Source organism: Taudactylus pleione, unplaced genomic scaffold (genome assembly GCF_031769625.1).
Source record: "Taudactylus pleione unplaced genomic scaffold, aTauple2 ptg000044l, whole genome shotgun sequence".
Taxonomy (NCBI): domain Eukaryota; kingdom Metazoa; phylum Chordata; class Amphibia; order Anura; family Myobatrachidae; genus Taudactylus; species Taudactylus pleione.
In genome coordinates, this window is record NW_028284446.1 from 2,315,654 (window position 1) to 2,322,042 (window position 6,389).

The 6,389-nt window shown below is 35.8% G+C and overlaps 1 pseudogene; it reads right to left on the bottom strand.

The window, feature by feature from the left end:
* Nucleotides 1-2,493: 2,493 nt before the first annotated feature.
* Nucleotides 2,494-2,611, bottom strand: LOC148537739 (5S ribosomal RNA; annotated as a pseudogene).
* Between the last annotated feature and the right edge of the window lie 3,778 nt (nt 2,612-6,389).

The following is a 6,389-nucleotide window of genomic DNA, read 5'->3' on the forward strand; positions in this document are numbered from 1 at the left end:
GTTAACAGTAGAACATAAACAACAGAGTGGTTCCTATCTACAACATACTGTATGCTTCATTTTTGATTGCCCTATATCTCCCCCTAATTTCATTTCTTTTAAAAACAGAATACCAAGCACATCATTCCCCTGACTTCAAAGGGTTTAAATTCCCAGGGTGGCAAGCTATAACTGTCAGCTGTGTCTTGTACAAGATGTGCCATTGTGGGTAAGAGAAGATCCCATAGAGCACAGCCTATAGAAAATGAACCCTAGATATCAGAAAAAAAGAATTGGCATGTTGTAACTTCTAAACCTAAGGCACCATGGTAGGAATTTGTAGGTGAGAATTGGGGGAGGGGCATATTTATAATGAGTGCAAGGTATAATACCCTGCATCCAATTAAATATACTTACCTCTCCATTGGCCCGGCGCTGGCGGTAGCGCTGCAGAAATCACTGGATAAATGGCCACCGCTGCCATTTCCCGAGTGATTCATGCATGCGCAGTAGACATGTCCCGGGTACGCGGCGTGGGCGCCATGTTCCTGGAGTCCTGTGCATGTGCAGTAGACTCTAACACAATGCCAGAGTCTACTGCGCCACTAGAAAGGAGGGGTCCTGATCGGAGCCTGTACATGAGCCACCTCCTCTCTTAAAGCACCTCTGAATTGGGGGTAGTTATTTAACAATGGTCTCCAAAATTATCCAACTATTATGGCTTTAGCAACTACCTAAATCAAACTGCTAACACTGTAACATGTATTAACCCCTTAATATTGCACTCTTTTGGCAGCTTCAATACAGACCTATCTACTGTATACTGTACCCAGCCAGGCAATCTGGCCATCATTCTCAATAGTCACACAAGAAGTTAAATATTCTGGCACTGGAATACAAGGTAGAATATAGTTAATTGTGGAGAAAGCAATGCTTGGGTTGAAACCTTAGATACATAGGGCCGTATTCAATTAGTGGCAAAAACGTAAATTTCGCGAAAAAAAGAGGCAAAAAACGGCAAACAGGCGAAAATGGAGAAAAAAAACTGGAGAAAAGTTTTCTCCATCCCAGACCAGGAGAAAAAAAAAGCAAAATCCCTATTTTTGCCTGAAAAACATTTTTGTTTTTTGTTGTCACCCAAAATTTGCACGGTCGTTTTTCGCCAAAGTTCTAAACTTACAATTTTTGGGGGGCTAATTTATCAGTAGGGGGGTGTCCAAAGGCAGACCTATTTTTCTAAATGGGATTTATCAACAGAAGAAAATAGAGGTGATTTAAATTGTGAATTAAAGAAGGGGTTTACAAATTGGAGGACCTATTAAAGTCAGAATTAAAACACTGGCTGGACAGGATGCAAAAAGTAAAATCCTTCGAAATAGAAATTGAGGCATTGAAAATAAAATTGGAACCTGTTAGCCACACAAGAGAATTTAAAGAAAGAGATGAAATGATAACCGACAGGGTGAATAAATGAGAACAAGCACTAATAGAGACTGAATAAATTAGAACAAACACTAATAGAGACTAAATGTAAACATGTTTAAACGTGACCAGGAGGATTATAGAAGTGACTAAGTAAGAACCTATATAAATAAGAGCAAAACTAATATGAGACCTAACCAAAGGAGAATAGAAAATCGTCCCCAAGACTTGGATAGACAAAATCGATCAGCCCATATATTAAGATGTGCCGAGAAGCAAACTAGGGAAAGAGCGGGGAGACAGAGAATCCTCTCTGATTGAAGTTCACACAGAGATATAAGAACTAGGCATATTAATTTAGCTAGATTGGATAGATTTATTAGTAGATCACCAAGTAATCGAACAATGGAGGCCAGACCTAAGGTGAGAATGATCCCCACAGTAACTAGTAAAAATTATTCATCTGAAGTTTTTTTTAGAGCAACGAATCAAGAGACCTCACAGGGATCAAGTAATAAATCGAGAGTGGGAGTGAGGGACCCCAAAAAGAAGATATACCAGTCTAGAAGAAGAAGAGGTGGAAGAAATTTGAATTTAAAAAGAGACAAAAAGAGAGCAGTGCTAACAATAATAAGAATATCTTTAATTTATCATCAAAAAAATAGAAGCAGAAATTTCCCTCCTAAATAAAGGCCTTCAATTTTCCCCTTCCACGATGCCGAACATTTTTTGATTTGTCCGTGGAACTCAATAGATTTGTAAGAACCCTCTGCCGCAAATGTTTTTTTTAACAAAAAGGAGAAAAATGTAGGGCTATTGTCTGGGGCACTCTTAAGTATTGATATTATAGAATTAAAACATAACTTTTATTAGCAGCAATAAGAAAATGAAGTACCATATAGTTTATTAAAAAAATCAGATGGTATAAATCCATCATAAAAATCAAACTTCATAAATCACAATGAAATCTATAGGTGAATTGTTGATACATTACACAATCAGAAACTGGGTATTTGATTGATAATATTTAGAGATACTAACGTATATTTATATTGCTTGGCCATGTGCAAAAACACTCCCAATTATATATTTAAGCTACAGCACCTGGTATTCCATGGAGGTCACCCTTCCAGGTACTAGCCAGGCCAAATACAGTTTAGCTTCCAAGATCAGACGAGATTGGGCAATCCAGTATTGTATGGCTGTAGGTGTTATAGGGGAATTGCACAATCAGTAGGTCAAGACAATATATATGTAGGACTAATTGCATCTATAGTCCATTTGTTGATAAATGACAACTTTCAAATAAAGGCAAACCTTATTTGTCTACACATATCTACTTAAATGTCACAGGATATCACCAAATATAAAACACAGGTAATGTTGTATGCTTCTGAGCCCCTTTATTCAATAAGGAGGCAGATCATAAATATTTATTATTTTATTTATTACCAGTTATTTATATAGCGCACACATATTCCACAGCACTTTACAGAGAATAGTTGGCCATTCACATCAGTCCCTGCCCCAGTGGAGCTTACAATCTATGTTCCTTATCACATGCTCACACACATACAAACTAGGGTTAATTTAAATTTTATTTTATAACAAGCACAATTAACACAGCAAATGTTTTCTCAAACCATCAAGAAATGTAGAGATTAAGCACTCACTGTTTCTGTGAAAAGTACTGTGGGCTATATAACAGAAGTCCACAAAACTCGTAGCTCGTCATGAAAAATCACATATACAAATTATATGGAAAGCACGTGTTACATAGAACAAAGTAAAAATTTTATATATAGTGCAGTTCCAATTTAATTATAAATGATACACATTATCTCTTCACTAAAAAGTGAAAAGAAAAATGACCATGTGCTGCTATAAGCTAGCTAAGAAGAAAGTATTCACAGCAAAATATAGACATCATAGCCAGTAAACAAAGGTACCAGTGTGAATGTACCATAGACAGGGTGCATTCCTATTAACAATACAAGATGTAAAAATTGTCAAAGTTAACATAGGATCTCTAAGATATGTATACACAATCATTAATGAGAGTATGGTGAGCCAGTAGCGCTATAAGATTCACACATAAACCTATCAATGTGCAATAGAACGAGTTATAGGACGTGGAGGTCCTGCAGCGCCAGTGTGCAAATGAATACAATACCGCTCCCACATCCAAGTCCCTGGGGTGTCCAGCCCGTGCACTGGCTGGATGTCCAACAATGTGTGACCATCAAGGAGGACGCGTGTTTTGCCCGACTGAGGGCTTGTTCACCTCATCCGTATCTACTACCTATGACTCACATATTTAAAAACAAGAGCCATTATTCTCACCCACATCGGCAAGATATAATTGGATAACGGGCGGTTACCAGGGAGATAACCCCGCCCTTTCTAAAAATCATGTGATCGGACTGAGCACCAATTATATAAGGATATACCACATTGCATGCTGATAAATGTAGTTTATTCGGACTCTGTGATCCTTTAGAAAACGCAAAGATGAGTTTAGAAACCTTTGATAGATAAAGAAACATGTTTAAATAGTAGAAGGACATCAGAGATATTAATATGTTCTATAAAAGTGGATAAGCATTCCATATGAAGTCATACATATAGGTGTTAATCGCACAATAGTTGTGTGCAGTGTATCTTAGTAGATGTAGTATTTTCTGCAAAGCCTTACCCACCATCTATAAATGGATATAGTATGACTGATTAGCCTAATCACTTAGAGATAAATAAATAAATTAGTGTTTAAAAAGAATATTAATGTAAAATACAGAATATTTATTCCTGATAAAGTCATAATAAAATATTGACTAAAGCCTAAGATAACAATATTACACTAAAAAGATTATAGTAGGTAAACATACCAAAATAAAGTGAATAATGGTGCCATAAAAGTTTTATACAATACTACAATATGATAAACATTAATAAACATTAATAAATAAGGATATTTACATTAATTGAGTGTAAAAGTTGTGTGTGATAAGTAAAAATAGTGTGAGGAAAAGAAACATGCCAATTTTGAAAACTCAACAACAAACAATAAAAATACCTAGATAAAATAAAACTTACAAATTCTAATATATATCCAAAATTATATTTTTAGTAAATACATATATAAATATAAATATATGTGACCTAGCCAAGTCCAATGGTGGTAATAAGGTGATAAAGTGCAAAAAAAATGTTTGGTGTTAAGAATGCATATACACAATCTAGTGTACAAATGGTAAGTTCTGTCACCAGATGGGGTAGAGTGATAAAAATACGTAAAAATTGTGTGTTAAGGATACATTAATATAATCTAATATCCATATGAAAATACCGGTATGTAATATATGGCACCAGGACAAATAATAATCTATAATAAAATTTAAAAGAATATAAATGAGAAATAAAAATAGATAAGAAAACTAATAATAATAATAATAATAATAAAAAATGGAATCAATAAATCTCAAAAGAACATTAATAAATATATCACAGAGTAACAGAATATCTCAACGTAATTAAGTTATTTACAGGAATACACCATAATTTATATATTCATTCATGCCCTGTGGATTAAGGGCATCTAGTCTGAATGTCCACCTACTTTCTCGTCTAATCAGCTCTTGTGTGAGGCCACCTTCCCGAATTCCCAAACTCACTTTTTCCAGTCCAAAAGCTTTCAATTCTTTAGAACTATCATTATGATGGATATGAAAGTGACGAGCTACCGAGGTTAATTTCTTAAAATTGACTAGATCCAAAAGGGCATTTCTAATAGTCCCTGCATGCTCCAGAATTCGTTGTTTGAGGTTCCTGGAGGTCATCCCGACATACTTGATGTTGCAACTGCAGGTCAGACAATAAATTACACACGTGGTGTAACAATTAATAAAGTCTCTTATGCGGATCTCTGTTCCATATTTGTCATGAACGGTATTGCATTTAATCATGTATTGACATGCTTGGCATGTACCGCATGCATAAGAGCCTTGTATTTTACTCTCCCCCTTAGGGAATTTGACATAATGACTTTGGACAAGATTGTCTCTCAGATTTTTTGCTCTACGCTCCCCCATAGTCAACTTTTTGTCCAAAATTTGCGATAGATCATTATCTAAATGGAGAACTGGCCAATGTTGTTGGATAATATTCTGAATAGTTTGCCATTCTTTACAGAAATTACCTATAAATCTGGTTTTATCTTTATTGGCTTTGACCCTTCTTGCATGCCTCTTCTGGTTCTCATCTCGGAAGATCAATTGGTCTCTATGGGTGTCTAAGATACTTGCTTGGGCTCGCTTAATGCACCTCTTACTGTATGCTCTTTTTAATAATCTATCTGTTAATTCAAGGCTCTTGGATCGATATGTTCATGTATCTGAGCAGTTCCGTTTCAACCGTAGAAACTCACCTTTGGGAAGATTCTCAACTGTGGGTGGAAAATGTGCACTGGTCTGGTGTAACAGGCTGTTAGTTGCTGTATCCTTACGATAGAGTTCAGTATGTATAAATCCCCTCATTCGACTTACAGATTTTCAAATCCAAGAAGGGTATTTGTTCTTGACTGTAATGGAAAGTCAGTTTAATGTTATCATTGTTCTTACTGAGTTCATGAATGAATTCAAGAAGTAGTTGTTCTCCTTCCCATATCATAAGGATGTCATCGATGTATCTCCACCAACCACCAACAAATTTCATATATTGTTCCAATGTCTCTCCGAAAACAAACTCCCGCTCCCACCTGCGCATGAAGAGGTTGGCATAAGTGGGGTCACAAGTAGCCCCCATCGCCGTCCCCCAGAAGCATACAACATTACCTATGTATTATATTTGGTGATATCCTGTGACATTTAAGTAGATATGTGTAACAAATAAGGTTTGCCTGTGCATTCTTTATTTGAAAGTTGTTATTTATCAACAAATGGACTATAGATGCAATTAGTCCTACATATATATTGTCTTGACCTACTGATTGT